General features: G+C 42.4%; 1 long non-coding RNA gene across 3 annotated transcripts; it reads right to left on the bottom strand.

The window, feature by feature from the left end:
* Nucleotides 1-2,086: 2,086 nt before the first annotated feature.
* Nucleotides 2,087-5,251, bottom strand: LOC124670225. 3 transcript variants are annotated; one of them, XR_006992446.1, is made up of 5 exons: nt 5,149-5,251; nt 4,995-5,052; nt 4,423-4,485; nt 4,249-4,329; nt 2,087-2,408 (listed from the first exon to the last, which is right to left on the bottom strand). It is a non-coding gene; the product is annotated as an uncharacterized LOC124670225 (long non-coding RNA). The 3 variants fall into 3 exon arrangements; XR_006992445.1 differs by having other exon boundaries at nt 4,249-4,326; XR_006992449.1 differs by lacking the exons at nt 4,249-4,329; nt 4,423-4,485; nt 4,995-5,052; nt 5,149-5,251 and adding exons at nt 3,285-3,505; nt 3,643-3,724.
* Nucleotides 5,252-12,628: the final 7,377 nt, after the last annotated feature.

Genomic DNA, 12,628 nt, shown 5'->3' with positions numbered 1-12,628 from the left:
TGCCAGGTCTATGGCATAAAAGAATTCTGAGATTCTCCCCGTACATTCAAAATTTGAAAGCCTGAAACCATGTATGTACAGTCCCTTCGAGTAAGATTGCAGGAATACCAAACCCAACATCTGATGTAGTGAAAGAACTACAGGGAAAAACGGTCTATTTAAATACCAAACCCAACATTTTCTTTCTCGTACCGTATTTTCTTTCTTTTACCACATGTAATCTCCTAAGTATCTAATGATGTGGTTTGTTTAATTCTCTAAAGTAACCATGTTCAAGCCACGCTTGGTGCTGCCTGGATATCATCGGTTCTTACAATGTAAATAGAAAGGATTCAACCGGTATACCACTATTCTGTGACATTTACGTAACCAAAGCGAGACAAACTGGAAAGAACGTATGGCGAAGTAAGAAACATCTCGCAAGTTTAATTGGGAAGTGTTATCTCTTGACCTAGCAGGGTTTTTTAAGAACTATTCCATAGAATCAGAAATTACTCATCTCGCTAAAAAGGAATGTTCCTTATGAAATAACTTCAAAAAATCTGGAGCCATTCATGAAAAGTGTCTTCAAAAATCCTTACGAACAGTGATGTTATCTTTGCAGCTCACATAAATCATTGAACCAAACTTTCTACCAATTTGCTACATGTGGAATAAATAAGAAACTAAGTAGACAACTTAGGAGCCAAACTGAGAAAATCAAATTGCATTGCACTCCACCAGCTACGGAACATCGGTACAAAGAAACTAAAGTTGGTACCCTTAAAATAATTCAATGACAACTCACATAAATATGTCCGTCAACTTATTAACTGGAAACCTTTGAAATATCAATAGAATAAAAATGACATGGAAAAGGAGTCGGAGACAGAACACTTAGCAAATTCCTTCCAAATTCCAAATAAAAGAGGGACATGTTCCATAAAAAAGACAGTTGTGACATAGATAGGCACTAATATATATGAATGAAAAAGCAGAACAATAGATGTATAATTACCAATCTATACCCCTCTTAGATCTTAAATATATAAATCATTATATGTAGATCATATATGGAGGGGAGACGAAAACGTGTTAGTGTGTTACAACCAAGGGAAGCAGAAATGTCAAGAGTAAGTCATAGCCAATCAAGTAACTAAGATAAGGACACATAGCCGGACAATATATAGGCACAAAGGAGAATTCCTGTTATTTCTTAGGACAACAACGAGCATGACTTTTGCCCAAACTGAGTGCATACTGGTTGAGTATACTTCTCATCAGCGGCTGCAGCTATTAGTGTCCCAAATTCAGCACCAACAAACCACTTTCAAGTCCAAACTGAATAGAAAGTTAAGCTCACATAAACCAAGTTAAATCAGAGCATTGCCTATTTGCTCTCAAAAGTACTCGAACACTCGGATAAAAACCGTCTGTTCAAAACATGCAGGCCTACTATTTTTATTCATTCACCGCATCCTCCTGACGATGTGACAGGAGGAGCCGGGACGCTGCGGTGTTTTAAGCCGCGGTCGATTCAAACATAATATTCAGAAATATTTCAGTGCGTAATTCAGGAGTAGACTTTCTTCCGAGATTTTTATAGTCGATAGTCAGTTCTTGGTGATATGAATATTACAATTAAGAAATCTTCCCATATATTTGGAACAGATTGTTAAACATGACACAATGGCATGACGCACTTCCATCGGTATTAGGCTAGAAAACTCATGGAGGCATAACGAAAGTATGTGAATAAATGCAACTTCAACCTCAAATGGCAATTAAGAAGTGGCATAACTGTCTCGCTATTCAAAGATAATACTACATGTAAAACAAAAGCAAGAAAACGATACTCCTCGGCATCCATTGCGTCAAGAAGCAAAAAGAAGGTTCATAAGAAAAGCAGCAAGGCCAAGCGGATATACGCTGGAGTTTCACGTCACATGTTTAAAACACCTACGTAGCTTGGAAATATTTACAAAATGATTGGTTTTGTTATCTCAAAAAGGAACACTGTGTGAGGTTGGAACAGGTTATACTAACTAAAAACCCAACACAACATTGCCGAAAAACAGAGGGAAACCTTCATTTCTACAATGACATCTGAGCATGACGCAAAATCACAAAATTATGATAGGTACTACATATTTTGATGAGAACTCACATGTCTGCGGCGTTAGGCCCTTCTCACCATCGCATGCACATTTAATAAAAATAGACAAGTTGCCGGCACCAAGGAAGAAGAAATATATAACTTTCTCTGGGATTATGCAGATACCTATGCTACCTCTGCTGCAAAAGTCTTTGAGCTGGGGAATCTGCATGGTGAATCACGACAGATATATGTATATATATTCCCAGATAAACATATCATAGAGAGGGAGAAACCATCCGTAAAGTTTGAGATCAACCTACACCAAATGTACCTGCAGAAATGAGAGCACACCAAAGAATCAGCCCAGGACATGTATATGAAGTTGAAGAGTAACATTATCTATAGTTTGTAGAGGACCCATCATAATTAGCTTGACATGCAATTTTTAAGCTAAAAGAGAACATTCACCATTGAGCATTAGGCCTAAAACAGCCAACCATTTTTCTGTAAGATGTCAAAACCACAAATATTCCAAATAACCGGTTTTTTAATAGATCATGCATGTATACCTGCATATAGCAGAGAGAATTGACAACAAAATTAGATCAAAACTTTTAACAAATATAAAATTGTTCTGCAGTAAGGTAAACAGTCCTCAAAATTGCATGGATAATTTATACAAAACCAATTACTTAAATATTGGCTAGGTAAATCCACAAGCATAAGCTACTTAATTGCAGTTCAGAGGGTAAATGACAACCAATCTGAAAGTGTGAGCTAAATATTTTTCTGCACTACATTTGGAGAATAAATAGAAAGATTCATAGGGTCGAAATAAAAACCTCTCCCAAATGAAGACAGTGGCAATGAAATGGGAAGTATGATAATAGCCCTTAAAGTGAATTGAGCCAATGGAGAGATAAGAGGATCAAACTAATAGGAGTATTACACCTTATCGATCCCACGTGGCTGGATGTATGATGCATGTAAATATCAATGGCATCTTAGATAACCACAAGGTATACAGATCACCACAAGTTGAAAAGAGTGATGAAAGAAAATAACAGATGGAAACAGTTACTTATAATTACTCATTTCATATTGAAAAGGAAGTTTTTTGTCAGATATGCCTGGACTAACTAATGGCATGGCTCAATGAATATGTGCTCTAAAAATCAGAGTAGAAGGGATGTGTTGAGATAGTTACCTAAGATAAAACAGTGAGGATCGATCTTCGAGAAAATATGTGCCTTCAGGAAAAGGATCAAACATGAGTTCCCCCCATACAACAACTCAGTTCATCAAGATATCCTGTGAGCCACTCAGTATGATAGCTCAGCTTTTGTGTTGTTTGTTACTTGATAGAGGATTACAACACTTCACGAGTTCACGTGCACATACTTCCCGTACCAATACCTGCAAAACTCTCTGGAAAAAAAAAATCCTTCAAAGTTATCTTTTTGTGCAAGGTGTACTAATTATAAACATGCAGTCTTGCTAAGACGGAAGAAAAGAATGACCATTCATTATATAGAAAGGAAGCATACACATGTCTCTTGACATACCGATTATTTCTGAGCTCTAGTTTCTGCCATGGCGTGGCTGGCCCTCAAACCGTCAAGGTTTCTTCGGAATCCCAACTTCTCTTTGCAAACCCGCAACATGAAATGCTGCAATGAGAATAACCAAGGTGAGACGATAATACAATCAGAGAAATGGCTGAACGAACACAACTTAAATGGGTACATAGCTAGATTGGTTTTAGTCATAAGTAAATCACACAAGCATGGCATTTGGATGATTATTCTTGAAGTAGAATTTCTATCTGCAGTAGGAATTAACAAATTTCAGAGACACCAGGCCATGAAAATGCATGAGCTTCTATGCTGTCATGTGTTTGTGCTCCCTCAGCATGGTTAGCAGATGTATAAAGAATTGTGTACATATATGACCAATGCTACAACATGTTTTAGGACACAAACCAGACAGAAATCAAAGCAGATTCTGACAAATATGGTTTTGTATGCATTCTGGTGAATCTTATGTTAGGATAGTATGTTTTGAGATCTAGCAATATCGACACCATCAAGTATATCTCAGAAGGTCAAGGATCATTCACAGCATATATATGGTGAGTATGAACGGTGTGAAATATGAGATAAACAGTATACCTTATCTAATCAAAATATCCAGCGCTAGCCACATCATCAATCCAGAGTTATGACTATTCAGTTTTAAAAGATCTGGTCCTGCTGTTAAATGGTGAGTATCTTGTTCTATGGCATTAGATCATCCTAAGCATGCGAGTATAGGCAGTAAGTTATGAGATGACATGTGAAACAAACCTTGGTGGCTCATACTATATAACAAGCAAAGGAATCTGGGTGATGAGCACCGACTCTCCCGACCTGTCCAATAAAATCCAATTCATAGTAAACAGTAATTACAAGAATCTGAATACTTTGTATAATAGAAATAATCCTGAAAAACCATGAACGCCAGTCAATGTTCATGGGAAGATTTGGGTTAAAACTCATAAATACAGAGACTAACATGACATAAAGAAATTTTCATGTGATGTAAGTGAACTTAAAAAGTAAGATCGCAACGGGCTCTTGTTTAGTTAAAAAGAAATACAACGGCCCGAAATATATGGCTACATAGTTTGAATGCCACTAAATGCATGGTACTGAATCTTATCTCAAATCTTTTCTGTCATATACCTAGGCACATAGCCGAGGTACTATATAGCTAAGAGATCGTTAACTGCAGCTAAATTTCAGAAGTAAAGAATTACTGAGTAAACAGTAGAACTCATTGGATTTCTATCAAACACATTATAGGCATATATACAAAAAAAAACGTGAAAGATAGAGAGAGAGAGGACGAGAGAAATCAGAGCAAAAGAAAAGACAACCTTGGACTGACCCATGGATTCATGGTTGAGGGGACCTGCTTTACACCATGAGAGGATCCTGCAGCAAAAACGTGATCAGAACCAATGGGATCTAGTGGTGATTATACATAATAAGAGAGCTACAGATTAACGAAATAGAGAAGCTAGAACATACCTTGTGGGAAGATTCGTGCTCGTTGAGGACAGCCTTGGTGGGTCGAGGGGAGCACGGGAGGGGATTGGGTGAGGGAGCAGCCTCAGCAGCAACTGCAGGAGATCCCGCGTGGAGATCGGCAGCGTGAGCAACCTCCGCTGGTCTCGAGGGTGGGGAAGGCGCCGAGCTCCGGCGGGAGGCGAGGTCGAGCTCCGCGAGCGCGGGCGCGTTGCCGAGTTCCGGCGGGAGGCGGCCCGCGAGGTTGAGCTCCGCGAGCGCGGCCGTGTTGCCGCCGTTTTTTGGGGGAGGAGATGAACGAGAGAGAAGAGGATGCGGGAGTTGGTGGCTGCCTCTCTCTCCATGTCCATTTCTTTTGTGGCTGCCTCCACCGCCGTCGCCGTCGCGGCCGCCATGGGGACGAGGGGGTCGGATGGCTGGTTTTGCTTTTGTGCTGCCCTGGAGCCTGCGGGCGCGGAGCGGGGGCGCGGAGGGCGGGCGCGGAGCGGAGCGGAGGCGGCGGCTGGGAGCGGAGGAGGAAGGGGAGAGGGAGAGGGCGGGCGCGGAGCAGAGGCGGCGGCTGGGAGCGGAGGAGGAAGGGGAGAGGGAGCGACGGGATTGGAGCTCGCAGCCACGCGCGACGGGAGAGTCTGGGCCGAGCGGGCTTCACAGGACCCGTGGATAAAATGCGGGTCTGCGGGAGGGCCTCGCGCCCTGGATGGAATGGCTGGCCGAGATCGCGCCACATCAGCTCGATCGGACGGCCCAAAATCCAAACGCCTGTGAGAGCTCCATGGGGGTGCAACAATCATACCGTGAGATTCTGTTACTTTTTTTTCGACAGAGCTTCTATTAACTCAAAAGTCACGTCAAAATATACAAAATTCCTTATGTGGCTGCCGGTCAATGATATTTTGAAATGTTGTATACTCCCAAGATCTTCTCTTTCTTATGCACATTAATTTTTTTGGACAGGTAAGGCCCCGAAGGGCTGAGAAGCTCCATTAAACGGTGGGCACAGTTACACAAAGGACCTTGGCTTGAGTAGTAGTAGCACAAGAGTCCTGGAAAATTACAAGAAGGACCTCAGAAAGAAAAAAAAAGTGAAAAGCAATCAAGTCCTTTTTCTCCACCGCGTCGTTGGCTGAATCTCGGGCCACCGTCGCTGCGACGACGCCGGGGACTACGCCACTTGGTTCGTCATCAGGATGGACCACCGTGCCGAGATTGTAGATCTTCCACCACAGCACTAAGGCCTGGAGGAAGTTGATTCTCCCCGGAGCAGATTCTCCTGAGGTGCAGCGAGGCCCCCTTGACCAAGGATAGCGGCGGCTGAAGTCGCCGACGCTTGGGATCCGCCGCAGATTGAGCTTCTTGGCATCCCACTACCGTTGGAGTTCCACTTCCTGCATCACGTCCCCACTATTTCTCCCCTCGCCACCTCGGCCGTCCAGAGGAAGAAGAGAGGAGGGATACAGCGAAACGGAAGTCGGAATAGCCCACTCCCTTGCTAGTTTGGGCACGCCAGAACCGCAGCACCACCTCCCCTCGCCACCATGGCCGGCCGAAGAGAGTGTTGCGACTCGGAACGCCGTCGCCGGTGCAGCAGCTGTTGTGCAAACCCAAATCCCCCCGCCACCTCGGCCGGCCAGAGAGGGGGACACAACAAAGCCAGACTGTACCTGCAAGAGAAGACTCACAGCGATGTTATTTGACGGTGCAGTGGCCTCTGCCACCGGTCCCAACTCCGGCCAGGGGAGCTGAAACAAGGGGAGGAAGAACCCTAGCCTCTAGATCTCTCAGAACCAATCTGGAGCTGCACCTAAACTAAACCAACTACTGGCAACTTGCCAAAACCTAAACCTAATATCTACAGCGTGGAAGCCGGCGCCTCCCCTTCGCCTCCCTCGACCGGCATCACCGGCGAGGTCAGCTTCGGTTTGGCCCGGCGAGGAGAAATCATCCCTCAAGTACTGTAGCAAGGTGAGAGAGGGGGATGTGGGGGGGGGGGGGGATGAGTGCTTATGCACATTAATTTGGGGTGTTGCTGTGTTGCTGTACAGATATGGTAGCACACGAAAAGTTGGACGTAATGGTTGCTTCAGTGCATGATGACGCAGCATCTACCTACCATATGGGACTGCGCGAGCACTCGTACGTCAGCATGTCTGCCACAGATTGTTGTTGCTAAAAAATAATTTGGTCTATATCAGTTGTACCACACAAAAGTTTTTTTTTATGCAAAAAAAGATTAACTCCTTAAAACATAGGAGTACTAACTTTCAACTGATTATTTCATTATCACAAAATGGTAAGAGTTCAAATTTAGAGTGTTTACGATACCCTGTACTAGAATGGTGACATGGAGTACCAATTAAATCTGACTATTGATACAATGGGTATAAGTTTTCTGAAACGAACGACTGGTTCAATTTTGTGTCAAGTAAATTTCCTTAAACTAACGACTGATTCAAATTCATAGTGCTATATCAATGATGACCAGGTTCACAAAATACTTGGTTTTGCGAGGACGCAAAAAAGACTGAAACATAGAAGTTTGTTATTTTGTTAGATTAGTACATCACAAAATAGCAGGAGGTTCGAAATTAAACAAAACCCATTAAATATGACCAAACGATTCGTAGCAGCAGCTCTCATAATCAAACTATCCTAGATTGTTCACCCAAACACTTACGTGAGAAAACCAATTAAACATGACCATTAGATTTGAAAGAATGAACTCCCGTATATCCATTTAAGACTACTGTAAAAGAGCTTCAAAATTAACACTAACATTCTAGTTTTAGCTTTTTACGATGAACAACCTAGAAAAATTAATTAATTAGTGATGTAGACCCACACAAAACCCTCCACCAACACCAACACCAATCCATCCACCGAACCATGCCCGAAGCATGCGTATTACACCATCCCTCACACATATCACGTTGTTGACACATGTCAGATTCCTTCCGCAACAAGTGATTACTTCATGCGCACTACAATTTTGTCTCTTGCAATTCTCGGTGCCTCCCCTCCCCCATGTGACCTAGGTTTGTACTCGTGTGGATAGAGTCTTAGAGGCAACAACATCCTTAAATTTGTCTCTATGCAAAGAGTATCTTCCTTTGAGGCCTAATTAAATTTTATGTGTAAATGCAAGTAGTCATATCATCACATATCCCTAGTGATGCCATATGCATAAAAGTAGAGAGATCAATTTTATATGCATGAGTTATTATTTCAAGCATGAGCAATTCAAGACATTTAAAATCTATCTCTCCATATCTTTGAGCAAAGTCACAAACATAAATAAATAAATTGTCCATATAATACAATTTATGTTGTTGCCAATTGCTAAATATGTGAGTTTAACTACTCATCCTTTAAGTTTAACCTTGACATTATTTTATATCTTTTTATCCCTATAATTTTCTATTGATGACTAGTTTAGTATAATATTGTAGTTCTTCTATTTGTGTTATGTATTTTCTAGATTGAATGTGAAATTTGAAGAAGTGGACCTCACAACCATAACTTGCTCCCAAAATTGAGCATTTCCATATGTGGCATGCCTCCATCGGCCAAGACAAAAGAGAAGTTGGCCGGTGGTGGTACCGCTAGTACCACACACCGATGGCTCTCCCTTACCCTAGAACATAACTTTTGTGAAGGGAAGAGTACCATCAGAAAGGCACACATGTAAAATGATAGACATTCACCACTCTACAACATCTAGATCCATTCCACCTTCGATAGAAACATTGTCATGGTCCCATTTCCGCCTCCATTGCCATCTATATTTATTTGTACGTGGTTTGTTCTTTTGTCTCGTCATATCCCGGGGAATCAGTTGGTGCCCATTGTACAAAAGGGTGAAGAATGGCAAGAGGCACGAGACAATTACTCATGGAGGGATGAACCCTAAATCGAGTGAAAATAGGCGAGAAATGGAAAATTCAAAGAGTACCTTGGGAAGACACAATATAGCCAAAGAATATTAATGCTTCATCTAGTATATAAATCAATAACTTAGCTATCGTGAGCATGAATCTTTCGCACCGGGTTGGACTATTGAAACCTCGATGCGACGATAGTAGTTTGACACTCCCTATGGACCTACCACCCACATGCCAAATAATCATCGTATTCATTATCGTAATATTTAATATCGGTTTTGCTAAATCTCAAGCAACTAAGATTTTCGTAAGTCTCAGCCACCCGAGGAAAATGCAACCACAATTTAGAGAAATGTGCAACTCGAGCCACCCGAGAAAAGTGAAATCATAATTTAGCAAAAGTGCAACTTGCACATAGTCGCACTTTTCTGAAAAGTGCAATTGTGTTGTACAAAAGTGCAACTAGAACGAGTTGCATTTTTCTCTTTTGACTGAGACATAAGAAAACCTCAGTCGTCGCCTCAGACTTAGATAAACCCAATTAATATACATATTTACCTTATGATTCCTCACATTCATACTAGGTTGGACGTGAAGCTCTTCCTAGGCCTATATTATCATTATTGTTATTACTCATTTTTTATGCAAGTAATTTTAGTCTTGTGAAACTCAATGTGCTATTTAATCCACAATTACATGAAGATTATAAGAAACATTGTATTTGAAAATATCACCCCGCCATTTGGAATCTTTTGTCTTTTGGGGATTCGATAACCTACGTCACTCTAGGGAAAAGTTATCCAACATGATTTAGTATTCCCAATGGGTCAAAGACAAAGAATGTGCCGCAATATTAGTAGGTGGATCTAGTCAACCTTGACATATGGTCAAATCCCTATTGTCTATCTTCACAAACTTCTATGAAGTGTGGCTGGGGATCGCCCCCAATCTCGAACCATGGGGATATTTCTTCTTCATGCGACCAACCCACCATAGCAAAGTGAGGATTGTATTGAAAACTGCAAATGATTGATCGCCTTTTAAGCAATATGAGGTTACTAGTTATGAAGAGGAAAATATATATCTTGTAAACAGAAAAAACTTTAAACTTTGGAATGATTTAATTTTAGAATTAGATTTTTTTGTGAACTTATCTATGGGAGTGTAAAAATTCTAGTGGCTTTACCAATATATTTTCTCTTACACCACGTGCCACCACATTTAGGGTTCATTCAACACTATAATAGAATAGATGTGGAAGGGAAAGGATAGAACGAGGTGGGCTTCACTAGTGGAAGGGTGTCACCCATAGCCTAACAGGTCGAATGGAACCATTGTCCAACTTAACCACAAAATTGGAAATTTTCCACTCACTAGGACATCCAACCCAGTCTCTAGATCAGATGATCCGAAATGCTAAGGGCATGAGAGGGTTGGAAGTGTGTCTAGTTGTATTGTCCAAAATAGATCAATTTTTGGTGCAAATTTGCAATGGTGAATGTGTCGTACCAAAAGTTGAATAATCAGTATTTGATTGTAAAATTGATCATATTTATAAGTCATAACCATAAAATATAAGTATTATTTACTAGACTTATATTGCTTCCTAAGTGGATAAACATGTGGTGACGCCAGCTACCAATTTTGTATGTGCTCAGGTAAAAAGTATCACAGATTTTTGCGATGATGGTCTATTATGAGAATACTATACATATTGTTAAAAATGAATGAAATAATTAAAGCTAGAAATTTGGAAATTTAAATGGTAAAGTCAAGTTGACACCTCAATATGCATGCATACTTGTAAGTAGAAGTACGTATACTAGGTTGCGGAACTCCAAGCGCCACCATATCGTTGTAGTTATTCTCCGCCTATCATGCATGTTTTCGATCTGCACATCAACACCAATGTCCTTGCTGATGGCATGTGGCAACAATATGGAATGATGAGGAGAAGATGGTGGATATATAGAGTTTATGGGTGGAGACGATGGTGACGCGGTTGGAGAAGGATACTTGGCTGGATATGAGAAGGAAGAGGAGGTGGTTCGTAACTTCTAAGGTATGAGGTAGAGCGGTAATGCGGCATGTGAACGGGAGGTACAATGATGTTTTCCGACATGTGGTAATCGGTATAGATTTTTTTCTTGTTCCTAGAGCTCCATCCAATGGATGGAGGAAAAAATACCATAGTTGCAGGCTACCAGCGCCTAACGATATGAGCTCCTAGATGCAAGTCATTGGGAAATAACTCCAATGGTAAGAAAATTAATGCCTTAATAAACCCACTGTACCCAACCATGGATAATCTAAGCCCAATTTCTATTTCGTGCCACGTGTCTTCCACACTGCTCACAGCTCGTGTGCGTTAGATCGTAATCATGCGGCCGGATACTTCCAAGGAACACACGCACATGGGCGACAATGGGATTTTTCCAGGGACCACACGCACATGGGTGACCGCGACAGGGTAAACTTAAGCACACCATCTCCCTCTCCTTCACCCATCCCCATCTCCCACTCTATGAATTCGAGCACCCCATCGAGAGGACCGAGATCGTAAGAGGAACCAGAAGCGGTGGTGGTGCTGATCCGCAGGCGCCCGTGCTTCTGAGGTGAAGGGAGACGACCATGGAGGTTGGGGGAGGGGGGAATCTTCCCAAGGTGAAGGGAGGCAGTCATGGCAGTTGGGGGAGGGATGAATCTTCCCATCTCGCCCACCTTTGATTCCCCATCCGCCGGCAGGACGCCCACTTCCACCTCGCGCTGCAGACCCCGTCTCCATGGCTGGCTCCAGGAGGGCACCCACCTCCATCGCGCGTTGCAGGCTCCCGTCCATGGCGCACCGCCGTGAAGGACCTCGCTCCCACCGCGGGCCGCTCGGCCCCTGGCAGCATGGCGAGCCATCGGGAGGACTTCGACCTCCACTGCACGCTCCAGGCTCTCCCATCTCCACGACGCGCTGTCGGGAAGGGCCTCGCTCCCATGGTCCTGCGCTCCGCCGGTCTGCCGCCACTCCTCTTCCCCTCAACTCCCACACCTCCCTTAGCCCCCAGTTCTACATCCAGAAACATCCAAGGATGTAAAAAAGTAGGTTCCTCTTAGGTCTGGTTGTAATTTTTTTAAGCCGGATGTATTTTAGATCTTTTCGCCTTACGTTTGGTTGTAATTTTTTGAAGCCGGATGTATTCTCGATCTTTTCCTCTTGAGGTCTGGTTGTAATTTTTTGAAGCCGGATGTATTTTCGATCTTTATTTACATCGAGAATGTTGGCAGCGGTAGATGCAAAATTTTTTATTTTTCTACATCCAAGATGTTAAAATAGTAGGTTCATCACATATCTGGGTGTAACAATAGTAGGTTCGTGCTAAATCTGGCTCTATTTTCTTCTTCTTCTTCTTTTCTATATTCATTGCTGACACTTACATTGCAGATTTTGTGTCCGCATGTTGACGGGGAGCTCCCGCAAGAAAACTCGGAAACAAAGGAGAGAAAGAGCTGCCCTCCACTTTCTACTTTTGGTTAGTTTTCGCTCTCAGTTCTCGGGACCATTTACTATTTCAGGAAATTTTGTGTTCCGACCAGGAGAGCACCGTGGTAGACTA

Source organism: Lolium rigidum, chromosome 1 (assembly GCF_022539505.1).
Source record: "Lolium rigidum isolate FL_2022 chromosome 1, APGP_CSIRO_Lrig_0.1, whole genome shotgun sequence".
NCBI lineage: Eukaryota > Viridiplantae > Streptophyta > Magnoliopsida > Poales > Poaceae > Lolium > Lolium rigidum.
The sequence above is the reverse complement of the archived record's forward strand: the minus strand, read 5'-3'. Positions and strand labels throughout refer to the sequence as shown.